Raw genomic sequence first — 14388 nt, 5'->3', positions numbered from 1 at the left:
TGTCCCAAAGGCTAACAATCCTATAATGACATATTCTAAACCTATTGAAATAAGTAGACATATGATATATAGTAACAAAGAGATATGACAATATATGTATTTGTATGTGTGCATGTGTAATTATAATGGGCAACTTAAGAGTAGTCTCTAAATTCTGACCTTTCTTTTAAAAATATGTGAAAAATATTTGTATGTATATGTGTTTTGAATGTGTATGAGTACTAAGAATTATAGGTATAGAAAAGAACCAAACTTTAATTTTGGTTTATATGAAAAAGCAAATAGTGGTGATGGTGGGTCAGAAGAACTGGATTGAAGATAAGATTATTAATTTTTACACAACATTTATTTATCTTGTCAAACTAGCCTGCATTGCTTGTATAATTAAGAAGAAGAAGAACAACAATAATAACAATACAAAAAGAATTTGCAGTGAAAATTTGGTATGAAGATATTTTACACCATTTTATTTCTTTAAAAATCATTGCAAATATTCTTACAAGAAATTTTTAAAGGTCTAGAAATACTTACTTCAATCAAAAAGTGAAATAACCCCTACTAACAACATTTTTTTCTGAAACCTAGAAAGTTTGGACCAAATCTTGGGTGAAAACTGAGAGATGATGCAAACTTTCTCAAAATTTAATTTTCAGGTGAATGACCTAGGGAACAGAAAAAAAAAAGAGAGACTGTTCTCATAGAGATGCAAAATAGCCCATGGCTGAATTGCAAGAGGGAACCTGAAAGACCAGCTAGCTTTCATTGTCTAAGAAGAAAACACTCTGAGTATATTGACACTTCTCTTATCTGAAGGCAGTATAAAAGGAGGAGAAAGCATTGATCACAACACAATATTGAGAATTCAGAGCAAAGGTTTTTTTCTGTGAACTATATTGACCTAATGAAAGAGGGGAAAATGAGGGAAGATGGTCTATCTGGAATGGAGGATATAATGGATGGGTTACCTAGTGGGTAGGGCAGAAAATTAAAACTGGTGAAGTTTCAGACTACCTCTGGTCTCCTCCACCCACTACACATTGATTACTTTCTTTGATGGATACTTATGACTTAACCTGTAAGCAACAAAGAAACACCTAGAGTATTTACTGAATTTTGATGTAAAGGGAAGAATCCTGGAGATATTTGTTATTAAATAAATGGGAAAACATCCCAGAGCACATTCAAGTCCAGAAAATTGTCGAGCAAATTCTACAAAATTTTGAGGGAGAACAAACATGACACATGACTTTGGTTCCCAGTCAAATTGTCATCCAAATAAAAGGTCATAAAAGGAACTGATGGAAATTTTAAATCACGTAAGAATTTAGGAAATATGTCAGCCTTGAGTCAATCTTGATTTCAATTAAAAAAAGGATGGTAATGACAAAATCCAACATAACAAGAGGGGAATCGTAACAAAAAATATGGAAATGGGGGACCTTACTAAATTGACTAGTATTGGCACTTAAGACATTCAAGTACTAAAGAGAGAAAACAATTGTGGGCCTGGATATAAGATATAATTGTTTTGACAATATAAATAACACAATTTTGAGCTAAGAGATGTAAAACAGACATAAGCATGCTTTCTGTACTTATTAAGCAGCAAAATAATTGTAGTAATAATGATAGTCACAAATGATAACAAAAACAAAAACAAAAACCTAACCTTCTAAATGCTTTCATAATCCATTTTTTATGTTTGGGACACACTTATACTATCAAAATAATAATCATTGTTCACTGGAAATTAAAATTTAAGTAGGCATCCTAATTGTACCTGACAATCTTATTGGAGGAGGTGTATTTGCTGGAGACTTAAAGAAACCTAAAAATATAAAATATGATATTGAATTGCATCCCGTTTGGGACAAAAATAGCTGTTAAGAATATTTTTAAGACAATGGGGAAATATGAATATGGATTAGGTATCGGAAAATGAAAAAGTATTGGCATGCAGAAAGGTGACTGTTAACTAAAAAATGCCAGGTGATATTATGTACAGTATAAACTCCTAATTATATTCTTCTAACCTGCAGTATTTAATCCTCATATAATATATATATTTTTTTCTTGTCATTTTCTGACCACTCTATCACACCACTTTATTTAAAAATATGTAAATTGAAATTTAATATATTTAAAATTTTTCCTTGGACTATGAACATTTTTTTTGAATTTTATTTTATTTTTTTATACAGTAGGTTCCTATTAGTTATCTATTTTACACATATTAGTGTATATATGTCAATCTCAATCTTCCAATCCATCCCATCCCCCACTTCCCCCCTTGGTAACCATAAGTTTGTTTTCTACATCTGTGACTCTATTTCTCCTTTGCAAATAAGTTCATCTGTACCATTTTTCTAGATTCCACAGATAAGCAATATTATATGATTTTGTCTTTCTCTTTCAGACTTACTTAACTCTGTAGGACAATCTCTAGGTCCACCCAAGTTGCTGCAAATGACATTATTTTGTTCCTTTTTATGGCTCAGTAATATTCCATAGTATATATGTACCACATCTTCTTTATCCATTCCTCTGTTGATGGACATTTAGGTTGCTTCTATGTCCTGGCTATTGTAAATAGTGTTGCAATGAACACCGGCGTGCATGCATCCTTTAGAATTATGGTGTTCTCCAGATATATGTCCAGGAGTGGGATTCCTGGGTCATATGGCAGCTCTATTTTTACCTAAATGTAAGGCTGGATACTATAAAACTCTTAGAGAAAAACATAGGCAGAACACTCTTTGACATAATCACAGCAAGATCTTTTACGATCCACCATCTAGAGTAATGAAAGTAAAAACAAAAATAAACAAATGGGACCTAATGAAACTTCAAAGCTTTTGCACAGCAAAGGAAACCATAAACAAAATGAAAAGACAATCCACAGAATGGGAGAAAATATTTGCAAATGAAACAACTGACAAAGGATTAATCTCCAAAATATACAAACAGCTCATGCAGCTCTATATCAAAAAAACAAACAACCCAATCAAAAAATGGGCAGAAGACCAAATAGACATTTCTCCAAAGAAGACATACAAATGGCCAATAGGCACATGAAAAGATGCTCAACATGACTAATTATTAGTGAAATGAAAATCAAAAGTGCAATGAGGTATCACCTCACACTGGCCAAAATGGCCATCATCAAAAAATCTACAAACAACAAATGCTGGAGAGGGTGTGGAGAAAAGGGAATCCTCCTACACTATTGGTGGGAATGTACTGGTACAATTAATCGGTACAGCCATTATGGAGAACAGTATGGAGGTTCCTTAAATAAAACCTAATTCATCACCTTCTAAATTGCTACAGAATTAATTTTTTATTTTGCTTCTTTTTCAAAGAAGGCAGAGATTGTTATTTACTGTGTCTACTGCTGTATCTCCATGATGTAGATTATTCTTTGACAAATAATAACTACCAAATGAGTTTTTTTTGAGTAAATGAATATGTGGCCAAGGTTTTTGTTGATATTAATGATTATGTGTTTAAGATAATAAACAAAATGTTACTGAAATGGTACCAGTAGACTGGAAAAGGATGAAAAGAAAGGGAGGATATGTTAAGATATCTGGGAATATGAAAATTGTTACTTGCAGAGCATTGGTAGAGAGAGGACATCAGAAGGAAGGACCATACTCCCATTTTAATAAGAGGATGGAAAAAAAGGATGTTTATGGATATATGTAGTTTATAGATTTAGTGGCTAGATGTTGAGAAATTTATCATTTGAAAGTTTCTTTTGTTCTCTGTTTACTTTGACAATGTAATCATAGCCTTAGAATTAGCTGGGAGTTGGAAAATCAAACTTTTAAGTAAAGTGTAAGATAATTGAAACAGTTGTAGAAAATTAAAAGAGCTGAATAGGCAAAAGTAGACTTATTGAAAAGTATACAGTGATGTACATTATATATGGTAGATTGGTATGCATTATAATGAAATCAGTCTACTACTTTCATTGATCCTCTGCAGAAGTGTCAAGTAGTCTGGAATCCTAGTTTATTTATAGAAGGATTTTGTTTGAAATATAAGAATACTATGAGAATCCCAGTGAAATGACAGGTGTCTTAGTCAAATGAGAGTTAGTAGATTGACCAGGGACTTCAAACTGTAGAGAGTGGAACATCAAGCCAAAAGGAGGTTGACAGATGGGAAAAAAAAATGTAATAGCATTAAAAGACTGCTGGTCCAGAACTTATTGAAACTTTTAGAAGTTTAGAAGTTTGGAGTGATGACTGGGCATAGCAGGTAGATGTAGAATAGAAGAAATAAGCAGATCTAGGAAATGATCATCGCTGTTAAGGGATTGGTCATTTATACAAATCAGTTCTATAGTTTGGGGGTGGAGAAAGAGATACTGTGATTCAGATTTCAAGATCTTTAATTAATCTTATTGGTAGATTTGAAGAGATTATCGGTAGATAACAAAATAAGTTTTAAAAGTAGAGAATAGTAAACTAAATGAAACAAGCCCAACATCATAATTTTTCTTGATTATTATTTTATTTTGTTTTTAAAGAAAATAGTTATCAAATTGTCAGCCTGGGGTCTTGGAGCAAGGGGAAGGGTGACTGAATGACACAGAATTCATCACCAGAACCTGAGATACATTTGTGTGGTAAACTTGAGCTATTTTTTGTGTGGTCAAAGGGCAGCCTCCTTTTGTGGAAGCTCTTAGGGAAACAAAGTCCTTAGTGAAAACTAGATTTCATTTTGAGCAGCGAAAGTTTAGAGAAGTGAGTTTATGTTTCATTAATAAGAAGCTTAAGAGGGCATGTTGGAGAGAGAGAGAGACTAAGGATTTTGGTCAAAGAAAATGGAAGAGTAAAATAATTGGTGATGACCAGAGACAGGATAAGATGATCAGAGTGGAGAGTGAGGGCTTGAAATTTGTGTTGAGACTAAGGAAATGAGCAAGACAGTCTTGACGTACTTAGCTATTTGTCAGGCTAACACATTTCAGTGATCTTTAGATGGTATAAACAGGTTACTCTGAATTCAGCTGTGGCTAGAATCTCATTTTCCTTTGATCTTCAGGGATGGAAACCAGCAGGCTGTGAAGAGTGATTCTAAGTGGCTGCCCAGCCAGTCAGGCCTGACAGGGGCTGGCATTTTGCTCTGTCCTCAGCCTTGCTGATTTGGTGAGGTATTTTCAAAACTACATAAAGAATCTTATTGAAGAGTTTTGGACGCTGAAAAATTTACATTGTTTCCAAAGTGTTGGGTGGGGATAAAGCCTCATTTACTTGGTGTCAGTTTCTACCTATGTCTAGTAAAATGGATTTAAACTCACAAAAATTAAGGATAATCTACATGCAAAAAGCACCAAGCACCAAACTTAAAAGCATGAACAATTTCTACCTTGTCCATTTATTTTAAAGGGAATGTATTAAAGGAAAACTTTGGGGGAAGATGATGAGTAAATACACAAGTTCTTTTTTAAATTTTTCAACCCCCAAAGCATTTGTTGGTCCATAGATAATTTTATTTGAAAAATCAATGTTGTCTATCATGATGGTCACAAAATACACCTCCTCCCATATTTTGGTGTTTAAAATACTGCAAAGTATAAAGTGGTTTAAAATTTAAGTATAAAAATATACAATGTATATTATTAATATAGAAAAATAGCATTAAAGTTCTCCAGATTGAAATAAATATTCATGCTACGTTTAATGTATTTTTTAATATTCTGTGTTTATTGTTTTCCAGAAGAGAATTTTTCGTGAACTACTGAAATCCTTTTGCTATTATGCTCCAATCTTCTTAAAAAATCAAAATAAAGTGATCTTATTTGTAGCAAATTTTGAGTATGGCTGATATTTTTTTTTATAAATAAATGGTAACTATGTTTAGTAGGTAACTTCAAAATGTGTGATTTTAATTCTTTTCTTTAAAATGACTATTTAGTTTTTTACAGCAATGTTAAATTAATTAATTTTCAACAACTTTCTTGGTATTTATCTGTTTCTAAATTAGTATCCCTTAAATCTATCTACACATCATATAAATATACCATACCTCGGTCTTTCTATAGAATAATTATGAAATACTTTATATTACCAATGTGTTTTGTATATTGAGTTTGTTTTGAGTATTAGAATTACATACTATAGAATGAATCACTAGAGTCTAGCAAGGTGATGTAATGCAAGAAACAGAAGTAAAATTCAAATTTCCTAGGTTCTCTTTTTCTTTTTATTCCTAAAATAACTGTTTGATCTTTGGCTTCTGACCAGGAAATATCCACTCCACTCTGTTCAAAGATGCCTGATAATTCTTTATCAGGTTACAAAATACGCCTTTACACAATTAGAGTAAAAGACCCAGTAAAGATAAATTTAGGAAAGATAAAACACATAAATTCCCTGAGCCGGAAAGAAAGTGAACTATTCTTTTACTAACTAGATAGTGCTAGAGTTCTCGTTAGCACATAAGCAGAGAAAATTAAGGTCCATAGAGTGGCACAGATTCATGGAAGAGCTTAATTCAGCTCCCATACAGTAACAATGCTTCCTATAGTATGTCATCAAAGATGTTTACAGAACTAACAAAAACACTCATCTCAGTTTTCTCTACGTTTTGATCTGGTCTCTAGTAGCCATGATACCACCATAGAAAAGTATATCTTGATTCTTCACCCCATTATTAGCATCTTTGTACAAATTTGGATTAATTTCTCTTTCAATGGCCATTTCTCTATGAGATATATCTCAAACTCTCATCACATTTGAATGTGGCTCTCATAACATAATGTAGCTTCTTGGTGAGAAGAATCCTTTTTTGTGCTTTTACTGTTTCTTAAGTCACCATGTCAATAACTCTACAGTCAAAACATTAAAGAAGCTTTAAAGGTATGAAAAATTACTGATACAATAATAATTTTATAAAGTCTTACTATGAAAGAATTCTCAAGAATGATTAGAAGCTGCACCTATAGAATTTTATGGAAAATTTATGAATGTACTACATTCAAATTCATTTCTGCTCCTGAAATATAATAAAAGTTTAAGTAATTGAAATCTAGACAGTCTAAATTACAAATTAATCTTAAAATTTGGTTATGTTATTCATTCTGTTCTCATTTATGCAGAGGCGAGCATGTAATTACTTTCGCAAATTTCCCCTCTATATCAGTCCACTTATTAATTGCCTCATAGTGTTTCTCCTTTGGAATAACTCACTTTACAAGAAATACACCAACAGTTATTATTACATAAATGTCTATCTTAATTATAACATTAATAATGATACTAATTTCTATATTTTTTGGCATATATCATTTGCTGGATTTTGAGCTAAATTTATTAACTGTATTAACTCATTTGATCCTTACCACAATCCTATGAATGGAATACTACTATTATTTTCCTTTTACAGATGTAATGACTGAGTCTTAGAAAGTTTAAATTGATCATCCCAAATTGTACAATGAGAAAACATTAGAATTGAAATGTAAATTCAGGTAGTTTTACTTCAGATCACAAATTTATAAATATTACCCTTTCATCTTAAATGGGTCAATAATGTGACATACTGAAGTGATTTCTTAAATAATGCCTTTATCATATCATGAGGTATTATTTAACTCCTTGTGCCTATTTATTGTACTATATAACAGTGATTTAAATAGTGACATAAGGCCAAACGGTGTGACAGAAAGTGTTCAGGTCAGAAATCAGGATTTTCTGGCATTCCCCCATCTTTCTAAGCTTGAATTTTTTTTTTAACTTTTGGAAAATAATATTGATCTTTCAATTATTGGAGAGGATGACATTAGACAATGTAATCTATGCACTGTATGTACATATTGATTATTAACATTGAGTAGTCAATCTATAAGACATAGAAGTCCAAGTTATGTGGAATAAAGAAATAGAAAGATGGGCAACAGTATATGAATTAATAAAATCTTAAAATTTGTTTTCTCACTCATATCTTCACTTTTCATATTTCTTCACTCTTATTCCATAAACTCCCATGAATAACTAAGTAAAATCATTACTACTGTTGGCAGTAGTAAACTGCCAACATGTTGCCTCATCTCCTTGAAAAATTAACTGGATGCCTTCCTTATCCTGCTGGGGCTCTCATACTCTACTCTGGGCAACACCATCTTCCCTATCCACTACCAGAAATGAGCCAACCTTGTGTTGTCCCAAATCTAGTGATCTTAGGACTTTAATGTCCACAAAGAAAATGGAAAAGAAAAGAAGAAAAAAGAGAATCTCTCTCTAAATACAATTGAATAAATAATAAATACATAAATTCTGGTATATAAACAGGAGGTGATATGTTTATTTACATTAAGGCATGCTTGACTCAATAGCTTCCTGAAATATTTGCATTTTATCAGAGAAGAAAAACTTATCTTAAAAAAATGAATATTTAATACTGAATTCTATGAATTAGAAATTGATATACACTAATATGCATAAAATGGATAACTAATAAGAACCTGCTGTATAAAAAAATAAAGAAAATAAAATTCAAAAATTAAAAAAAAAATCGACAGTACTTTTACTCCAACTAATATATTTCCATTGAAGGGAGAGTTGTTAAATATTGGGTATTTGAGACCTTCAGGTTTCCTGGACATTAAATCCTTAAGGCAGCCATTTATTTTTCTTACATAAAATGTGATTCTGTCTAGAAAAAATGGTAGAGATGAACCGGTTTGCAAGGCAGAAATAGAGATGCAAATGTAGAGAACAAATGTATGGACACCAAGGGGGGAAAGCAGTGGGGTGGTGGTGGGATGAATTGGGAGATGGGGATTGACATGTATACACTAATATGTGTAAAATAGATAACTAGTAAGAACCCGCTGTACAAAAATAAATAAAATAAAAGTTAAACAACAACAACAAAAATGTGATTCTGACTAACAGCCATACGTCAACACTTAGGAGTTGGTGAAATAGAATTACATACATAAAAGAAGTAAAATACAATTTCAAGCTACTATAGTCTATAGGGTTTCAAATAACTATCCTGACTTATAGGCATTGTTCTAAACAATTAACATGTACTAACTAATTTAATTTGTATCACAATATTATGAAATAGGTTATTTTTTCATTATACAAGTGAAGAAACTGAGACACAGATGTTATTAAAACTGCTCTCAAGTTGTATACAATCAGTGGGTGGCAGAGCTGAATTCCCAGCCTAGGCACCCTGCATTGGTAAGCACTATGCAATGCTGCTTTCTGATAAGTCAGCAAACATAGATATTGTTTTGTGATGAATCAGAAACTTCTCTGATATCCCAGCATCTTTTTATATTAGCAACACAAGTGCCATTTCTTATCAAACCATTTCTTATCAAACTTTAGAGTTTTCACCCTTGAATCATCAGAAGTTCACTTATCTGTGAACAGAGAAAATAGACCTTTACTCTTATCTGTCATTTTAAAGCAATAAATGTGATAACATTTCTTTTCAGTAGGGCAGCTTGCTTATTTTTGACTTTCCTTATTTTTTTTTTTAATAGAATAAGTTAAAACGTGGCAGCTGTTTTTCCACTGAAAGGTGTGTGAATGGCAGTGTGTCAACCTAAAAAACTGTCAATAGACCATCTCTTTCCACATGAAGCTCCCTGTTTAAACTACTTCTGGACATTTTTATTCTCCAAGCATTTTGATTTTTGAGTTAATCAAATTTTCTGAACTGAGTCAGGAAATATTTATTACCATTAAAAAATATAAAGGAAAAAGATAACTAATGTTTTCATTATACATATTTTTCCCTTTAATGCTCTCAACAGTCTCAAGTTTATGTTAAATAATATTTTAGTAGAAAATGTACATAAAGAACAAGAATGTATTTTTATTTTAAGTTATTATATTATAATAGTTTTCCTCCTTGTAGTATTCTTGAGAATCTTTTTAACATCGCTGTCTATTTCTATTGAATATGATGCCTTTCATCATCACCAAAGATAAATCCCCATTTCTACCTAGTAGTAAGCTGTGAAGTTTCAGTGTTAAGAAAGTGTGATAACATCTCCTGAAACGACAGTATAGCTCTTTCTATACTGCATCTCATCAGAGTCTCTCAAGGCAATTAAAAATAAATGGGAAAATACTGTTCTCAGGGAAAATATTTTCATAGTCAGAAACAGGTACATCCATTTCACAGCTGGAAATATTGGCAAGAGAATGAGATTAGATAAGTAAAAGTTCACGTTTTACTGAGGATAGTCCAGCATTTTGTAGACCTATTCGTGTTCTAATCACTAAATAATTCATTCTCCTTTTCTGTATAATTCAATCCATGAATTGATGTTCATATGCACCGTTTTGCAGTGCAATACAAAATTTAGGAATATCAGTGCCGTGTAGAGCATTAAAGTGAATCTTGGACAAAGGTTTGAGGAAACAAATTTCTAGTGTTGTCTTTAAAATTTTTAGTAATGTAACGATGAAGACGAATATGATTAATATAACGATGATGATAAAGGAAGCAATATATTTTATAATAACTGATAAATTACCTTCAAGAAATAACCATTAGGGGGCTTCCCTGGTGGTGCAGTGGTTGAGAGTCCACCTGCCGATGAAGGGGACACGGGTTCGCGCCCCAGTCTGGGAGGATCCCACACGCCGCGGAGCCGCTGGGCCCGTGAGCCATGGCCTCTGAGCCTGCGCGTCCGCAGCCTGTGCTCCGCAACGGGAGAGGCCACAACAGAGAGAGGCCCGTGTACCACAAAAAAAAAAAAAAAGAAAAAAAGAAAGAACCATTAAAATGTTTCTTATAACTTGTGGCTATTGTATTAAAAGTTTAAAAGAATCATTGTATTTTGTCTTCTGTTAAATATGTGATGATTCGTTCTTCCTGAAACTCTTCACAACTTTGGTAAAAACATGGAATCTAATTATTTTCCAAACATAAAATAAAAATATTGTAGCATTTATTGAATTCTCTCACACACCTAATACTTGTAAGAATGATTTCTTGATGAAAATATAATAATGTGTTATGTCTATACACATAACTTCTCATAATTTTATCATCAATTTTACATAATTTCCCCAAATTGGGCTCAGAGTTATTTGGAGTGGAACCATCCATATAAATGGAGTACATGGCTGCCAATAACACCAGTATGGCTTTTAAGATCTCAGTACAGTTATCACGAGTACAATTTTCACAGCCTAACTATGGTAAACCTGTCTCTGTCCCCAAACCAGTTTGAAAATAAGTTGTGCAAGTTAAAAGAAAAGAAAAGAAGAAAGGTCAGTTTAGCTCATAAACTATGATAGTAGCTAGCCATTTAAATGCTCAGTCATAAATAATAATAATAACACATATTTCAAGTATAGTTAAGGGAATTCCCTGGTGGTCCAGTGGTTAGGATTTGGCACTTTCACTGCCATGGCCTAGGTTCAGTCCCTGATAGAGGAACTAAGATCCCACAGGTCGTGTGGTATGGCCAAAAAAAATAAGTATAGTTAAGATGCTCTGTGTAATTTATTTCAGTAAGATTGTTTCTGTGTGGAAAAAAATAAAAGATTAGTAGACATAATAATAATAATAATCCTCTATATTACTCATCTTTAACATTTCTTTAACACAAATGTATTAATAGAGTGATGTCAGTGATGTCCCTATTTAAAAAAAAATTTTAGGACCATATCATTTGTCTATTTTATATAGAGTAGTTTGTATCTGCTAATCCCAAACTCCTAATTTATCCCTCCCTCACCCCTTTCCCCTTTGGTAACCATAAGTTTGTTTCCTATGTCTGTGGGTCCATTTCTGCTCATAAATAAGTTCATTTGTGTCATATTTTAGAGTCCACATATAAGTGATATCATATGGTATCTTTCTCTTTCTGACTTACTTCACTTAGTATGATAATCTCCAGGTTCATTCATGTTGCTGCAAATGGCATTATTTCATTTTTTTATGGCTGAGTAATATTCCATTGCATAAACATACCACATCTTCTTTATCCATTCATCTGTTGATGGACTTTTAGGTTGCTTCCATGTCTTGGCTACTGTGAATAGTGCTGCTATGAACATTGGGTTGCATGTATATTTTCGAATTAAAGTTTTCTCCAGATATATGCCCAGGAGTGGGATTGCTGGATCATATGGTAGCTCTATTTTTGGGTTTTTAAGGAACCTCCATACCGTTTTCCATAGTGGCTGTACCAATTTACATTCTCACCAACAGTGTAGGAGGGTTCCATTTCTCTACACCCTCTCCAGCATTTGTTGTTTGTAGACCTTTCAATGATGACTATTTTGACTGGTGTGAGGTGATACCTCATTGTAGTTTTGATTTATATTTCTCTAATAATTAGTGCTGTTGAGCATTTTTTCATGTGCCTGTTGGCCATCTGTATGTCTTCTTTGGAGAAATGTCTATTTAGGTCTTCTACCCATTGTTTGATTAGGTTGCTTTTTTTGTTATTGAATTGTATGAGCTGTTTGTATAATTTGGAAATTAAGCCCTTGTCAGTCACATTGTTTGCAGATATTTTCTCCCAGTCCATAGATTGTCTTTTTGTTTTGTTTCCTTTGTTGTGCAAAAGTTTATTAGTTTGATAAGGTCTCATTTGTTTATTGTTGCTTTTATTTCTATTGCCTTGGGAGACTGGCCTAAGAAAACATTGGTATGATTTATGTCAGAAAATGTTTTGCCTATGTTCTTTTCTAGGAGTTTCATGGGGTCATGTCCTATATTTAAGTCTTTAAGCCATTTTGAGTTTATTTTTGTGTATTGTGAGAGGGTGTGTTCTAACTTTGTTGATTTACATGCAGCTGTTCAAATTCTCCAACACCACTTGCTGAAGAGACTGTCTTTTCTCCATTGTATATTCTTGCCTTCTTTGTCAATGATTAATAGACCGTAGATGTGTGGGTTTATTTCTCGGCTCTCTATTCTGTTCCATTGAACCATATGTCTGTTTTTGTGCCAATACCATGAAGTTTTGATTCCTGTAGCCTTGTAGTATTGTCTGAAGTGGGAGAGGGTTATGCCTCTAGATTTGTTCTTTTTCCTCAGGAGTGCTTTGGTGATCCTGGGTCTTTTATGGTTCCATATAAATTTTAGCAGTATTTGTTCTAGCTCTGTGAAAAATGTCATAGGTAATTTGATAGGGATCACATTAAATCTGTAGATTGCTTTGGATAGTATGACCATTTTAACAATATTAATTCTTCCAAATCAAGAGCATGGGATATCTTTCCATTTCTTTGAATTATCTTCAGTTTCCTTGATCAATGTTTTATAAACCTGCTTGGTCAGATTTATTCTTAAGTAATTTGGGTTTTTTTTGGATGTGATTGTAAAAGGGTTGTTTTTTCACTTTCCCTTTCTGATATTTCATTGTTAGTGTAAAGATATGCAACAGATTTCTGTATGTTAATCGTGTATCCTGTTACCTTGCTAAATTCATTTATCAGTTCTAGTAGTTTTTGTGTGAATGCTTTAGGGTTTTCTACATATATATTGTCATGTCATCAGCATTTAATGACAACTTTCCCTCTTCTCATCCAATTTGGATATATTTTATTGCTTTTTCTTGTGTGATTGCTGTGGCTAGGGCTTTCAATACTACGTTGAATAGAAGTGGTGACAGTAGGCATCCTTGTCTTGTTCCAGATCTTAGTGGGAAGGCTTTCAGTTTTTTACCATGGAGTATTATGTTGGCAATCGGCTTGTCATAAATAACTTTTATTGTTGAGATATGTTCCCTCTATATCACTTTGGTAAGAGTTTTTATCATGAATGGACATTGAATTTTATCAAATGCATTTTTTGCATCTATTGATATGATCATGTGGTTTTTGTTGATATCCTTATTTCTGAGTAAGAAATCCAAAAGCCAGCTCATATACAAAAGTAATTTTAAAAACCTGGCAAAACTGTCAGAATCAACATGATCAGAGCCTTGGAAACTAATCAAAAGCTTGTGGGGAGCACTTCCTTTGGAACAAAACAAAACATTGAATATTTTTAAGAACAGTGAGCTTTGTGGTGTTTTAACTAACCCTAGATTCCCGTTTTGCTCCTCAGTTCAGTGGTAACCTTGAAAATAACAGGCCATATTCCCAGAACTGGGACATGTAAGAGAAGAATGAAACTCATTCACAAATTGTCCTTATTTGATATGTCTGGTGATTTCTTGGAAAACCCACTCAAAAGGCTTGTCTTTATTTCACCAAACCAGAACTTGCCTTTTTTAAAGCTGCTGCCCAGGGACATTTGTTCAAAATGCTCAGAGAAAAATGTTTTAGTCACTGCTGCTGAGTCAATGGTTAGTAGTAGAGGCAGATACTTAACCAGCCAAAAAGCTTGGAAGGAAAGGCTGGAGAGTGAGATTCCTTGGGGAATAAGGCCTCTGAAAAGGCT

The 14388-nt window shown here is 32.9% G+C and overlaps 1 long non-coding RNA gene across 1 annotated transcript in view; it reads right to left on the bottom strand.

The window, feature by feature from the left end:
* The window catches only part of LOC137223402 (uncharacterized), a 57902-nt gene extending 46202 nt beyond the window's left edge, over positions 1-11700 (bottom strand). Inside the window, exon 1 of the long non-coding RNA XR_010942851.1 lies at positions 10517-11700. This is a non-coding gene — a long non-coding RNA (uncharacterized lncRNA). The remainder of the gene's footprint in view (positions 1-10516) is intronic.
* Between the last annotated feature and the right edge of the window lie 2688 nt (positions 11701-14388).

Source organism: Pseudorca crassidens, chromosome 4 (assembly GCF_039906515.1).
Source record: "Pseudorca crassidens isolate mPseCra1 chromosome 4, mPseCra1.hap1, whole genome shotgun sequence".
In the NCBI taxonomy this organism is placed as follows: domain Eukaryota; kingdom Metazoa; phylum Chordata; class Mammalia; order Artiodactyla; family Delphinidae; genus Pseudorca; species Pseudorca crassidens.
The sequence above is the reverse complement of the archived record's forward strand: the minus strand, read 5'-3'. Positions and strand labels throughout refer to the sequence as shown.